We start from the raw sequence: 16,607 nt of genomic DNA on the forward strand, positions 1-16,607 counted from the left end.
CACTATTACAGTTCAAGGCGTCGGAGATCAGAGTTTAATTCCAGTATCCTCTGTAAGAAAGGTTATATGTTCTTCACCTGAGTAACTGCGTTTCGTCTAGTGCTCTGGATTCTTCCCACAGTCCAAAGAGGTACCAGTTTGTAGGTTAACTGGTCATTGTAAATTAGGGTAAATAGCTGGGTTGCTGGGTAGTGCAGCTGTTAGCTCGGAAGGGCCTGTTCCACACTGTATTGAAAAAAATGATGCTGGGGACCATAATGATAACAATCAAAACATGCTAAATTGTCAAGGATCTCTGGAAAGCAAAGATTCCGGAGCCAGTCTGGTCTCCCAGCCACTCCAGGTTTACATTTGGGGTGTACTGACAGTAATACTGATGAGAGAGTTCAAATTCTACCACAGCAGCTGGACAATTTAAATTCACTTCATTAAATAACTCTAGAAATAAAAGCCTGATGCAGGAATGGTGACCAGAAACCATTAAAATGTCATAAAAACCAATCTGGTTCGCTGAGAGAAACAAGTCTGCCATTCTCACTGGTCTGTGTAGTTGACTCGTAGCTATAATTTGAAATGGTCTAAACAAGCCTCTCAGCTGTCACCAATACCTTCAAGTACAGACACACAGACAACAACACTGACCTGTGCCAACAATGACTTCATGCCACCAATGAATATAGTGATGCAGTAACGAAGAACTGCTTACTCAGGAGCCCACGGCAACAAGACAAATGCAATGTTTTCATTCACTTACACAGGACTAGAGTGAAAGGCAAGGATGTAACAATGAGGCTTTGGAAAGCATTGGTCAGACCACACTTGGAGAATTGTGAGCAGTTTGGAGCTCCATTTCTCAGGATGTGCTGGCATTGCACTGGGTCCAGAGGAGATTCACAAGAATGATCCCGGGAATGAAAGGGTCACCATACGAGTAGCTTTCAATGCCTCTGGCCCTGTATTCATTGGAGTTTAGAAGAAATGTGGGGGGGGGGGCAAGAAGTATGGGCATCTTATTGAAACTACTAAATATTGGGAAAGATAGGGTGGATGTGGAAAGGACATTCCCAGGATTGGAAGAGTCTAGGACTGGAGGACACAGCTTCAGAATAGAAGGACATTCCTTTGGAACAGAGATGAGAAGAAATTTCTTTATCCAGAGGGTGGTGAATCTGTGCAGGCCATCTCAATGAGTATAGTTAAAGTAGAGATTGATAGGTTCAGATTAGTAAGGGCAACAAAGGTTAGTCATAGGGCACTACAGCAGAGAAACAGGGCCTTCAGCCTATTAGTCAGCGTTATTCCGACTAGTCCCATTGCCTTCCTTCTAGACCATAGCCCTCCCACCCATGTAAATTTATCCAAATTTATAGGGAGGTTTCCAGGACAAGGCCAGAGAATGGGATTGACAGGGAAATAAATCAACCATGATAAATGATATGGAAGACTTGATGGGCTGAATGGCCTAATTCTGCTCCTACAGGCCAGGCAGCATTCAAGGAGATGAATAAATAGTCAACATTTCGGGACAAGGCTCTTAACGAAACACTGACTGTTCATTCCCCTCCATAGATGCTTCCTGACTGCCGAGTTCCTCCAGCATTTTGTGTGTTGCTCTGGATTTCCCAGCATCTGCAGAATCTCTCGTGTTTATAATTCTGCTTCTAAGTCTTTCCTTCAGCAACTTCAAATGGTTTAATAATCTGAGGGGTTGATTCTCTCTAAATGAACAGGACATCCCAAGCACCAGGTTTAGAGCCAAAGAATGTTCTTTTTTTTTAAAAAACTTCTCCTTTAATATTCTGAATCATCTATTTTCATTTTTGTACTTTACACTGATTTTCCTGGCTAACTTCCTAGAATCTATGGTTAGTGGCACAGCAATAAACGTGAAAAATTAATGCCCTCACCAGCATTTATTCTACAGTCAAAATTGTCTGGTCATGATTGTGGAGTTTACTGGGTAATGTTTGGGCTCCCACACTACCCGCTCTGCAAAGGTGACAGCACTTCAAAGGTACATCAATGTCTTTAAAACACTTTGGAGTGACCTCAGGCACTATATACACTAAAGGTCTCATTAAAAAGAGAAAACCACACATCTTGAGTAGGAGGGCAAAGAAACCCAAAGATGAATAAAGTCATATAAACGTCAACAGTTAGTATGTGCAAATTATGCAAAGGCCATATATTCACACACACACAGTACCATAATCATAAAGACTGCCAAAAACACGGGAGATGTGGGACCCCTTTGCTTAAAATACCACAAGAGGAATAGGGTTAATTGGGGGAGGGCTGGCTCGAGAAGCAAAATCCTAACTCGCCCAAAAACAACAACTGTACAGGGAAAATTTCTTAAGTTCTGAATGATAATTTCAGCTTCCAATGAAACACCCAAACTTTAGCAATGCAACCACGGTAAACTGGCAATAGCTTTGCACACTGCAGGTTCAATGATGGCTGGTGACAAGAGTTAGGGAATAGCTTTTAGTGACTCAGTCCAGACAAACAGTAATTGAGCAGGACCTCAATGCGTCACACAGTAGTGTGGCGGTTACTGCAATCGCTTTGCAGTGCTAGCGATCACTGAGCAGGGTCCAGTTCCCACTGCAGTGTGCAAGAAGTTTGCTTGTTCTCCGTGACAGTGTGACTTTGCTCCAGGTGCTCCCATTTGCACGGGTTAGGGTTGGTAAGCTGTGGGCTTGCTAGGTTGGTGCTGGGAGCATGGCGACACTTGAAGACTGTCCCCAACACATCCTCTGACTGTGTTGGGCATAAATGCAGAACATCACATTTCACCGTATGTTCTGATGTACATCTAGCAAATAAAGCTAATCTTCTTAATATCATTGCAAATCTAAATCTCTTGTCAAGACACCATGATCTTAAATGACAACTATTGACTGAAAACACAAAGCTCTTGTGAAGTGGATTTGAAAACTTTTTTAAATTGCCAACTCTCCATGAGCATAAGAAAGCAGTTGCTGTTCTACCCTTTCCCTCCTGATGGGGAAAGAGTACAATAACCTGGATTATAGCCCAATCGTTCCTTTTGAATTGAATTGTGAGTGCAAAGTGCAGGGAGTATAATTTATCTGAACTCCCTTGGGGGTGGAGAAAGGAGGGCAGAATATATCTGGTTTGGGCTGAGAATAGAAGAGAAAGAATTAATGGAGCCCAGCATTGCCCAGTTTCATTACTCAATCTCAGTAAAGATGACTACAAAAGGCCTACTTTTTTCTGTACCTATTGTAAAACTGACCCAGCTGGTGACGTAGCAGCATCAGTGCTGGACTTCGGGACGAACGGTCCCGATTTCGAATCCAGCCAGCCGGCTCCCCTGCACGCTTTCCATCTGTGCTGGGTTATGAGCTGGTGATCCCTTTGGAAACTCACCCGGCAGAAGGCAATGGCAAACCACTGCTGTAACTTGCCTCGTACGCGGTTCCCCACTACGTCAGAGAGGCGTGGAGGGAAATTGTCCGCTAACCGGAGAAACTCCGGATGCCACGTACCTTTCCTTTTATTGTAAAACTATGTGAAGAAGATTTTTTAGAAGTCAAATCTGTAAATCAAAAGAAAAACAAAATTATCAGCTCAGCCGGACTGCCTACAACTCTCATGGCTTAAGTCAGGGTAAGTGCTTCTGCAGGCCATTCAGCCCACAGTGTTGTGCCATCCTTTTAACCTACTCCAAGATCAATCTAACCCTTCTCTCCCACATGGCCCTCCATTGTCCTTCCATCCATGTGCCTATCTGAGAATCTCTTCAATGTCCCTAATGTATCTGCCTACACCACAACCACTGGCAACACATTCCACACTCACCACTCTGTGTAAAGAACCTACTCTGACATCCCCCCTATAGTCTCCTCCAAACACACTAATGTTATGACCCCTCATAGTAGCCATTTCCACCCTGGGAAACAGGCAATGTCTGTCCACTCTTCTTGTACACCTCTATCAAGTCACCTCTCATCCTCCGTGAGCAGGACTTGCAGTTTGCTGAGGCTTACATCAGCACCCACATGAAACTCAGTGGGTAAAACTGCAGCTGATGGTATCAAGCCACACAGAGCCAACCAGCTTCAGGCTGAACACTGCTTCCAGTTAGATGGATGCAATCAGGCACAGACATGGCAACACTACTGACCTTCCAAGATGAGGAGGAAACAAAAATGACGTCAAACTCCAGCTGACAAGTGGCTGTGTTGTTAACAATAGTGGGCTTAGATACCAGACCTCCAGCAGTCAAATAGTTAGATTTGATTCATTAAGGTGCTGGGAACAGGAGATGGCCACTCCATGCCTCATGGCTGAAGTTGGCATTAATCACCCAGGATGTGCCCTCTTCTCATTACTACCATCTGGGAGGAGGTACAGGAGACTGAAAACACGCATTCAACATTTCAAGAACAGCTTCTTCCCCTCTGAACCCAAGAACACTTCCTCATTATTTTGCACTATTTTTAAAAATATATTTCTTATTATAACTTATTTTTCTCTATTGCACTGTAATGCTGACAGCAACAACGTATAGTACAGAAACCGCCTTTGGCCCAAATCCTCCATGCCGATCACAGTACCCACCAAGTTAGTCCAATACACCTGTATTTGACCTATATGCCCCTAAATAGGTGGTGAGGTGGAACTACATCTCTACCAAAGGAGGTGAAAGGCACTTCTTCCCTCCACTAGCCTGCTTAGGCAGCCCCCCCCCCCCTTCCAATCAGGGTCACGTGAAGCCATGGAAGCAAGTGGTGGATACCACAAGCCCTGGTTATGCGACCACTGACGGCAGACAGACAAGCTCTGAAGTGTATTGATAGTGGCTGGGGTCACCCATTTTGTAAAGACACTGCCCAGAAGAAGGCAATGACAAATCACCTTCTGCAGAAAAATTTGCTAACAACAATTGTGGTCAAAGACCATGATCGCCTACGTCTTATGATTCGGCACATAGTGATGATGATGCTCCCAAATGTCTCTTATCCATGTATCTGTCCAAATATTGTCACTGTACTTGCTGCAACCACTTCCCACTGGCAGCTCGTTCCACATACACACCGCCCTCCACATGATGAGGTTTCTTCTCAGGCCCTTTTAAATCTTTTATGTCTCACCTGAAATCTATGACCTCTAGTTTTCAGTTCCCCTCACTGGGGAAAAAAAGACTGCATGCAGTTCTAGCCACCTCTAATCCATATTCCTTTTGACACAATGGCATTAAGTACAGGAGATGGGATGTCATGTTGAAGTAGATTTAAGATCTTTATAGGGCTGAATTTGGAGCATTGTGTGCAGTTCTGCTCACCTACCTATAGGCAAAATATCAACAGGCTTGAAAGACCACAGAGAAGATTTACAAGGACGATGCCGAGGTATGAAGACCCGAATTATGGGGAAAGGTTGAAAAGATTCCAAATTTTATTCCATGGAGTGGAGAAATAAGAGCAGAGATCTTATAAAGGTATACAAAATTATGAGGGGTATAGAGAGGATGAATGTCTGTAGGCTTTTACCCTCTCAGGTTGGGTGAAGCTAGGACCAGAGGTCATGGGGTTAGGATGCAAGGTGAAATACAGTGAATTCTGGTTAATTGGCATCGGTTAATCGGGGCAGCCGCTTATTTGGAACAACTCCTAAAGAACAACAACTAATCGAGAAAATAGCCCGGACTTACTTCATTTATCTGGGGCACTATGCTGCTTAATTGGGACAGGAGACAGTAGTCATATAATTTCAATTAAGCGTACGTTGCATGCACTTTTGTGCCGTGTGCCTGTGGGACACCAGGGAGCCAACTGTTCAGACACTGATTCAAAAAGCAGTGGTTTTTGATCATTTTGTTTTCATTCTGACTTTACGCAGGAAGACAATGAAGTCAGAACATTATCTGCACCAGGTGTCTGCGCTGATTGTGTCCATTTACAGTCAATCAAAAGAACACGATAGTGTACACTGGATGAATTCCTCTGTCGATAACCAATAGGAACTAATGTATAGTTTATAGTACTGTAGTAGAGATGGCAGTGTCCGAGTTTGTTCTGTATTTCATTTTAATGCATAATTTGTTACTCAGTTAAATGGTAGTTTTGTCTTTTTAAGACCTTTTGGCTATTTCCATGAAACTTCAGCTAATTAGGGCAATTGCTTATTGGGCCAAAATATACTGTTCCGATGTGTCCCAATCCATTGTACTGAATGGGAATCTGAGGGGTAGTAGATGGATGAGAGCAGTATGGAGAGCTATGGCCTGGGTGCAGGTAGATGGGACCTTTAAGGCATCCGTTAGTCTTGCGAGACCATGGATCTGCGCCTGGAAAGTCTTCACTCTCCAGGGTGCAGGCCTGGGCAAGGTTGTATGGAAGACCAGCAGTTGCCCATGCTGCAAGTCTCCCCTCTCCATGCCACCAATGTTGTCCAAGGGAAGGGCATTAGGACCCATACAGCTTGGCACCAGTGTCATCGCAGAGCAATGTGTGGTTAAGTGCCTTGTTCAAGGACACAACACGTTGCCTTGGCTGGGGCTCGAACTCACGACCTTCAGGCAGCTAGTCTAATGCCTTAACCACTTGGCCACTTGCTCACACAAGATGGGACCAGGTCAGCACAAATGAGATGGACTGAATAGCCTGTTTCTGGGCTGCAGTGCTCTATTCTCCTCCTCAACAAAATAAGACCGTATTGAATACAGTCAGTGCAGATCTGTAATAACATTTCCTCACTATCAATAAGATCTCCTCAAAGATGCATGCTGTTCCTTTACACATGACCATGTGGCTTTGCACAGCTCAAACACCATCTATAAATTTGGAAATGACACCTCTGTTGTTGGAATCTCAGATGGCGATGAGGAGGCTGGTTGAGTGGACACAACTTTGTACTCAATATCAGTAAAACCGAGGATTGTGAAATTCAGGAAGGGGAAGTTGGGGGAATACTGAAGGGTCAGCAGTGGAATGAGCGAGCAGCTTCCAAGTTCCTGGGTGGCAATTTCTCAGAGGACCTATTCTCGGGCCAACACATCAATGCAATTACAAAGAAGGCAGCAGCTCTACCTCATGAGGAGCTTGAGGAGATTTGGTATCTCAACAACCCTTGCAAATTTCTATTGAAGTACGAGGGAGAGCATTCTGTCTCGTTGCACGAAAGACTGACATGGAGACTATAGTAAACAGTAATGCAAAGGTCTGCAGAGGGTTGTAGGCTCAGTCAGCCCCCAGCACAAGCACCTTTGGGGACATATTCAAGAGGTGGTGCTTCAAGAAGGCAGCATCCATCATTATTCTGATTCTACATAAATGTCCCTAATATAGCTGCCGTGTAGAATGTTTGCAGCCTTTTCCGTTTTTATTTCAGTTACAAATATTTAGGTCTAAGATTTGCCACAACATACCCACCACCTGGGTTGAGGATTCGGTGTCACAAGTTGAAATCCCACAATGGCAGCTTTCAACTCATTTAATTAAATAAATCTGGAATGGAAAAATCAAGAAACTACAAGCCTTGTTAAAAGCCATATGGTTCATGGATGTCCTTCAACAAAACTATGCGGACACACTGTCCTTAGCCAGATCCACAGTACTGTGGCTGACTCCTAACAGGCCTCTGAAATAGTCTTGCTGATACTTTGGCAGCCAAGTAAATTTCTCAACGAGCAGAGTGTGGAATCGTCATTATGAATGGTTGTGAGCACATAAACATACTGTGTATGTCATGCAAGGCAGACACGAGTAAAACAAAAGGCAGCCAAATCACATCCATGAAATTGGAAGCTCAATGGAAACGTCACTCTTGCCACTCAAAACTTCAAAAAAAAAACAAGAATATCTCGCCTGTCTATTTCCACTTCAGATCTCTAGCAATTATAGAGCTTCTAATTAGCCTTCAGATTTCAGCTTGCTCTGTTGAGACACTTCCCTGTTTTAGTTCATTATAGACAAATATAGGGTGAAAAAAAGAAACCTTGACCTTTGTCCCATCCACTCCTCTCTTGCCCCTTCTGCAATTTACAACTTGTTTAGACCAAAGGGGTTAACCTCACTAAACTGTTCCCACCGAACTGGACTCACTTTCAAGATTGTTACATCTCATGTTCTCAATATTTACTGTTTGTTTATTTATTATTAGTATCATTGTTATTTTCTTCTTTCTTTTTGTATTTTACCATAAGACCAGAAGATGTAGGAGCAAAATTAGGCCGTTTGGCTCATTAAGTCTACTCGCCATGACTGATCCAACTTTCCCTCTCAGCTTCAATCTCCTGACTTCTCCCCATATCCCTTCATGCCCTGACTAATCAAGAATCTATCAATCTCTGCTTCAACATTACATCCTTGCTTTTATATTCTAGTCTTCTTGAACTGAATGCTAACATTGCATTTGCCTTCCTCACCACTGACTCAACTCACAAACTAACCTTTAGGAAATCATGCACAAGTAATCCCAAGTCCCATAGTGCCTCAGGTTTTTGTATTTCCTCTCCATTTAGAAAATAATCTATACTTTTATTTCTTCTACCAAAGTGCATGACCATATACTTCCTGACATTGTATTCCATCTGCCACTTCGCCCAGTCTCCAAATCTGTAGTCCTTCTCCAAGTCCTTCTGTAGCTTCCCTCTTTGGACTGCGGGAGGAAACCAGAGCACCCACAGGAAACCCATACACTTGTGAAAAGAACATACAAACCTTCTTGCAGAGGACACCAAAATTGAATTCCAAATTCCGACGCTCTGAGCTATAACAGCTTTGTGCTAACCACTATGCCATATTCTATACTGGAGCAGAGTTAGGTCATTCAGCTCATCCAGTCTGCTCCACCATTCAATCACAGCTGATTTATTATCCTTCTCAAATCCATTCTTCTGCCTTCTCCCAGTAACCTTTGCCATCCTGACAATCTTTGACCAGCTTCAAATATACCCAATAACTTGGTCTCCATAGCCATCAGTGGCAATGAACTCCACAGGTTCACCACACTCTGGCTGAAGGAATTCCTCATCTCTGTTCTAAGTGGATGTCCTTGTATTCTGAGGATGTGCCTTCTGGTGCTAGGAAACTTCTCTCCATGTCCACTCTATCTAGGCCTTTCAATATCGAAGAGCCAACTTCTCCTGAGCTACAGAAGCTGCTTCAGCTGCCCAATAGAAAATGCAGATACAACAGTGAAGAAACTCCGCTAGACTTGACCCAACTCCTGCAACTTTTGTTGGGTGCCTCACTGTACAACCAAGAGGCCACACTGCTCAAAGAACAAAGTCACTTCTGAATAGAGAATAAGTTTGTACACATAGTTCCTACCATTGAGGTACTGTTCCTACCATTGAGGTACTGTTCACTAAAACGGCAAAGGATAACCTGTAAACGGAATCCGTATTCTAGAGGTCACACTGCCCTAAATGAAGGACAGAAGTGAAAGGATCCAGAAAGCATGGTCCATCTCACCACCAAGAAATTAACAGACAAATACCATTGCAGTTCCAAGACCTTTCTGACTCTCATACTTAGGTGGGTGTAAGTCAAGGGGGAAGACAGAAGTTAATTATAGAATATGACATTACAACAGGACTCTTCATACACTAAAACACCTCAAAGGGCAAGGTACTTATAAACAGGTGAGCCCAAAGAGCAGGCTCCTAGTCTGGGAATCAGATTTAATATTTATTTATTTATTTAGCAGTACAGCAAGGATTACACTCTCTGGCCCTTTGAGCCACACAGCCCCAGCGACCTCTGACAAACCCGATTAACCCTAACCTAATCACAGGACAAACCCGATTAACCCTAACAATGACCAATTAACCTACATCTTTGGACTGTGTGAGGAAACTCACACATTCCACAGAGAGGACGTACAAACTCCTTAAGGATGACTTCGGAATTAAACTCTGGACTTTAATGCCTCGGTTAACCACTACGCTATTGTGGTACCCATTATCACTGGCATATGTCATGAAACTTGCTGTTTTGCACACAGTAGTACATTGCAATACATAATAAAAAGCCTATAAATCACGCGAGAATATATATATATATATCCTCGTGTGATTTATAGGCTTTTTATTATTAATTTAATTTATATATAAATAAATAAATTAAATAAGTAGTGCAAAAAGAGAAGAAAGGTAGTATTCATGGGCTCATTGTCCATTCAGAATTCTGACGGAGGAGGGGAAGGAGCTGTGCCTGAAATGTTGAGTTTGTATCTTCAGACTCCAGTATCTCCTCCTTGATGGTAGAAATGAGAGGAGGGCATTACCCCCTCTGTTCCTGCTATATGCTCTGTTACTTCAGGAATAGACAGCTTTGTGTTGAAAAGGTCACGGATCTGGAGTTAATTAGTCAGGAACAGCACATTGGCAATCTGAACTGTCCTAGTCTGCAAAGCCACAACCCACAGCACTCCTTTCCTGAAACTTCGGCCAACCGGTCTCTAAACACCCTGCGAACATACTATCGGAGACTTTAGTCCCCCGAGTAAATCCTGTGGAAAAGTACATCCCGCGGCGCACAGATAGCAAAGGACAACAAGCCAACTCCCAGGACTAACAGCTAACTGCAGGCCCAGACGACAATACTAGATTGCTCAGTGAATCTTTCCCTGCTCCTCCCACCACCCTGCCTCACTTGACACATTTAGACTCAAGCCGTGCGGGAATTTCGAAGCACACAGCAGCACCAAGCTCCCTAAGTTATTGTAGAGATCATATCTCCAGCAGTAATGGGCTCAACTAGCTTTCACTGAAAGCTCTATCCTGGCTGTTCCTTCTCCAGCTTGGATACTTTCACTGGAGATTTCAATTTAGATTGGTTTTATATGAATACACTTGAACGCCAGCAAGATTAGATAAGGAAAGTGGGGCAAGAAGTATGCATTACTCATGCCTTTCTTACCATGACTAAAAATTTGCTCATCGAATGAATCTTCAATCAAAACAAAAAGCGCTCAGACTTGACACTCAGACCCAGACGGCAAATAGTCAGTAATACAAGAGGAAGCAAGGAGACAGGACTCTTGGAACAAGGAATGGTTTACCACATATTATTGAGGCCAAGACTACAACATCACTTAAAGCAAGGAAGAACTTCTGTTTAAGAGCTGCCTTTGTCAACATTAGTAAGTCCCAAAGCACTTTATAGCCAATTTAAATAACTTTTTCCTCTCAGTGGATTCATCGTCTAAAGACAGAAAATGACACAATAAATGTGGGGGCCCAGTGGATGCCAAAAAAGAGAGAACAACACAAAAAGGAGGAAATAGCTCACTGTCCTAGTGACGAGACCTCGGTGGTGGCAGGGTCTTCATTCGTCTCATAACCTGAGGGAAGAAGCTGTTAGCTAGTCTGGCAGTCCTAGCCCAGATGCTCCTGTACCTGGACCACAGCCCTCCATACCCCTCCCATCCACATACTTATCCAAACTTCTTTTAAATGTCGCACATGAACCCGCCTCCACTACTTCCATCAGCAGGATGTTTCACACTCACACCATCTTCTGAGCAACTAAGTTCCGTTTCTCAGGTTCCCCGTTTCAGAAACAGACTTGCATTTATAGAGCAGAACATGCCCAAGTCAACCAGAGCCAGAAGTAAATTAGTGTATCAGGATAGATTGGCATCACACCGTAAGACCCTGCAGAGGATAGTGAAAACCACCAACAGGACCACCGGGGTCTTCCTCCCACCTATTTGCACCATTTCCTGGGACCGTTGTATACAAAGGGCCCAAATCATTGTTAAGGATCTGTACCACCCATCCCACAATCTCTTTGACCCACTACTGTCAGGGAGGTACAGGTGCACCAAGACCAGGACTGGAGTCAAATGAATCCCTTTTACACACTTGAGAGTTGGTGTTGGTGCCAGACCACCAGGAGGACTCGGTGTCACTCCGGATTTCTATTTTGAATTCATGCCCAACTCCAAGGAGGTGAAGAGCCTGGAGTTGACAATTTAATAAAATGATCTCAAGAGACAAGACTCTGGACCCCTCCTGAGGTCAAAGGTGAAAAACTAATTTGATTCAAGCGTACAAAAATCACTAAATACTAAAATGCATTAAATTAAGAAAAATAGTTTCCAGTGCAATTAACTAGTAGACAATTTAAGACCATAAGATATGGGAGCAGAACTAGCCATTCAGCCCATCGAGTCTGCTCTGCCATTCAATCATGGGCTGATCCAATTCTTCCAGTCATCCCTGCCTTCTTCCCATACCCTCTGATGGCCTGGCTAAACAAGAACCTATCTACCTCTGCCTTAAATGCACCCAATGACTTTGCCTCCACAGCCGCTCACGGCAACAAATTCCACAGATTTACCATCCCTTGACTAAAGTAATTTCTTTGCACCTTGTTCTAAATGGACATCCTTCAATCCTGAAGTCGCGTCCTCTTGTCCTAGACTCCCCTACCATGGGAAATAACTTTCCCATATCTAATCTGTTCAGGCCTTTTAACATTCGGAATGTTTCTATGAGATGCCCCCTCATTCTCCTGAACTCCAGGGAATACAGCCCAAGGGCTGCCAGACGTCCCTCATACAGTAACCGTTTTATTCTTGCAAATTTTCTTTGAACCCTCTCCAATGTCAGTATATCCTTTCTAAAATAAGGAGCCCAAAACTGCGCAAAATACTCCAAGTGTGGTTTCACTAGTACCTTACAGAGCCCCATCATCAAATTCCTGTCCTTATATTCTATACCTCTAGAAATGAATGCCAACATTGCATTCGCCTTCTTCACCACCAACTCAATCTGGAGGTTAACCTTAAGGGTACCCTGCACAAGGACTCTGAAGTACCTTTGCATCTCTGCTTTTTTTGAATGCCCGTTTATTTCTTACACCAAAGTGCATGACCATACACTTTCCAACTCTGTATTTCATTTGCCACTTCTTTGCCCTTTCCCCTAAACTATCTAAGTCACTCTGTTTCCTCAATACTACCAGCTCCTCCACCTATCTTTGTATCATTGGCAAATTTAGCCACAAATTCATTAATCCCATAGCCCAAATCATTGACATGCATCGTAAAAAGCAGCGGTCCCAACAACGACTCTTGTGGAACTCCACTGGTAACCAGCTGCCACCCAGAATAGGATCCCTTTATTCCCACTCTCTGTTTTCTGCCGATCAGCCAATGCTCCACCCATGCTAGTAACTCTCCTGTAATTCCATGGGCTCTTACCTTGCTAAGCAGCCTCATGTGTGGCACCTTGTCAAAGGCCTTCTGAAAATCCAAGTACACTTACTGCATTTCCTTTGTCTACCCTGCTTGTAATTTCCTCAAAAAATTGCAGTAGGTTAGTCAGGCAGAATTTAACTTTCAGGAAACCATGCTGGTTTTGGCCTATCTTGTTATGTGCATCCAGGTACTCCGTAATCTCATCCCTAACAATCGATTCCAACAACTTCCCAACCACTGATGTCAGGCTGACAGGTCTATAGTTTCCTTTCTGCTGTCTCCCACCCTTCTTAAATAGCGGAGTAATATTTGCAATTTTGCAGTCATCCAGTACAATGTCAGAATCTATCGATTCTTGAAAGATCATTGTTAATGCCTCTGCAATCTCTCCAGCTACTTCCATCAGAACCCAAGGGTGCATTCCATCAGGTCCAGGAGATTTATCCACCCTCAGACCATTAAGTTTCCTGAGTACCTTCTCAGTTGTAATTTTCACTGTGCATACTTCACTTCCCTGACACTCTTGAATGTCCGTTATACTGCAAATGTCTTCCAGTGGGAAGACTGTTGCACAATACACGTTCAAATTGTCATGGCCCAATTCAAAGGATGATGGAAATCATTTCACGAGCACATTTCCAAATGGAATTATATGAATACATTAAATTAAAAGAAATAATCACAATGCTTTGGGATTTGAGAGCGAAACCATGCAACCAAGGGTGTCACGGTAGTGTAGCGGTTAGCGTGACTCTACTACAGTTTGAAGTTCAATTCCAATGTCATCAGTAAAGAGTTTGTACATTCTCCCTGTGGTCGCATGGGTTTTCTCCAGGCGCTCCAGCTTCCTCCGACAGTCCAAGGACGTACTGGTTAGTAGGCTAACTGGTCATTGTAAATTATCCTGTGATTAGGTTTGGGTTAAATCGGGGATCACTGGGCGGTGCAGCTTGAAGGTCGGAAAGACCCAATTCCACACTGTATCTCAACCAATCAATTAATAAAGGGAAAGAAAGCAAACAGAGACAGAATGGACCAAATGGCCTCTTAAGGAGACTTCACGCTTTGAGAAAATGGACACAAAACAGTAGGGCAAAGGTTACCAGGAGTTGAAGGGTCAGATGGCAAAGGTGAAATAATTTAGATAGATCCAATTTCAAAATACAGCGGCATGTAAAAGTTGGGCATCCCAGTCAAAATTTCTGTTACTGTGAATGGCTAAGCAAGTAAAAGATGACCTGATTTCCAAAAGGCATAAAGTTAAAGACGACACATTTCTTTAATATTTTAAGCAAGAAAACTTTTTTATTTCCGTCTTTTACAGTTTCAAAATAACAAAAAAGGAAAAGGGTCTGAAGCAAAAGTTTGGGCACCCTGCATGGTCAGTCCTTAGTAACACCCCCTTTGGCAAGTATCACAGCTTGTAAACGTTTTCTGCAGCCAGCTAAGAGTCTTTCAATTCTTGTTTGAGGGATTTTCGCTCATTCTTCCTTGCAAAAGGCTTCGAGTTCTGTGAGATTCTTGGGTCGTCTTGCATGCACTGCTCTTTTGAGGTCTATCCACAGATTTTCAATGATGTTTAGGTCGGGGGACTGTGAGGGCCATGGCAAAACCTTCAGCTTGTGCCTCTTGAGGTAGTCCATTGTGGATTTTAAGGTGTGTTTGGGTTCATTATCCTGTTGTAGAAGCCATCCTCTTTTCATCTTCAGCTCATTTTTTTTCTTTTTTTTTTACACAGACGGTGTGATGTCTGCTTCCAGAATTTGCTGGTTTTTAATTGAATTCATTCTTCCCTCTACCAGTGAAATGTTTCCCGTGCCACTGGCTGCAACACAAGCCCAAAGCATGATCGATCCACCCCCGTGCTTAACAGTTGGAGAGGTGTTCTCTTCATGAAATTCTGCACCCTTTTTTCTCCAAACATACTTTTGCTCATTGCGGCCAAAAAGTTCTATTTTAACTTCATCAGTCCACAGGACTTGTTTCTAAAATGCATCAGGCTTGTTTAGATACGCAAACATGAGGAAATCTGCAGATGTTGGAAATTCAAGCAACACACACAAAATGCTGGTGGAACGCAGCAGGCCAGGCAGCATATATTGGAAGAAGCACAGTCAACGTTTCGGGCCGAGTCCACCAGCATTTTGTGTGTGAGGCTTGTTTGGATGTTCCTTTGCAAACTTCTGATGCTGAATTTTGTGGTGAGGATGCAGGAAAGGTTTTCTTCTGATGACTCTTTCATGAAGGTCATATTTGTGCACGTGTCGCTGCACAGTAGAACAGTGCACCACCACTCCAGAGTCTGCTAAATCTTCCTGAAGGTCTTTTGCAGTCAAACGGGGGTTTTGATTTGCCTTTCTAGCAATCCTACAAGCAGTTCTCTCGGGAAGTTTTTTTGGTCTTCCAGACCTCAACTTGACCTCCACCGTTCCTGTTAACTGCCATTTCTTAATTACATTACAAACTGAGGAAACGGCTACCTGAAAACGCTTTGCTATCTTCTTATAGCCTTCTCCTGCTTTGTGGGCATCATTTATTTTAATTTTCAGAGTGCTAGGCAGCTGCTTAGAGGAGCCCATGGCTGCTGCTTGTTGAGACAAGGTTTGAGGAGTCAGGATATTTATAAAGCTTGGAAATTAGCAATACCTGGCCTTTCCTAACGATGATTGTGAACAAACCATGGCCCTAACAAGCTAATTAAGGTCTGAGACCTCGGTAAAAGTTATCTGAGAGCTCAAATCTCTTGGGCTGCCCAAACTTTTGCATGGTGCTCCTTTCCTTTTTTTCACTCTAAAATTGTACAAAACAAAAATAACACACTAATCTTGCTTAAAATGTTGAAAAGAATGTTTCATCTTTAACTTTATGACTTTTAAGATCAGTTCATCTTCTACTCACTTAATTATTCACAGTAACAGAAATTTTGACCAGGGGTGTCCAAACTTTTGCATGCCACTGTATCTGGAGAACGTGTAAACCTGTGATCAGCAAATCCTGGGGTGAAATCCAAAAATGTCTGTGAGCCTGAGAGTCCGGGGCCAAGGATTGGAGGCGACCTGTCCTGGGGTTGGGGACCTGTCTATATATGTGCAAGGAGGTGGGTGGGATAGGGAAGGGGCTAGTTTTGCTGTCGTGATCTGGTTTTTGTTGCTGCTTGTGTTGTTCTGCACAACATTGTGGGCATGATACATTGCTGCTTGAATGGGTGTTGTGATACTTGCGGACTGCCCACAGCACACCCTTGGGTGTTCTGGTTTTTAACGCAAACGGTGTACATTTAGATGTACATGTGACAAATAGCTGTCCTTTGTCTGAGGATTAAGTGACTATGCTTCGTGCCTCTGCTTTTGCCTTGTGCCATTTAGTCTTTAGCCAACCCACACTAGTGTAGCAGTTAGTGTAACGATTCACAATGCCAGTGT

At 43.3% G+C, this 16,607-nt stretch overlaps 1 protein-coding gene across 1 annotated transcript in view; it reads right to left on the bottom strand.

Annotated features, from left to right (window-relative positions):
* Positions 1-16,607, bottom strand: part of bop1 (BOP1 ribosomal biogenesis factor) — a 244,855-nt gene that overhangs the window by 142,302 nt on the left and 85,946 nt on the right. The gene's annotated exons all lie outside the window — the stretch shown is intronic.

Source organism: Mobula hypostoma, chromosome 3 (assembly GCF_963921235.1).
Source record: "Mobula hypostoma chromosome 3, sMobHyp1.1, whole genome shotgun sequence".
Lineage (NCBI taxonomy): Eukaryota > Metazoa > Chordata > Chondrichthyes > Myliobatiformes > Myliobatidae > Mobula > Mobula hypostoma.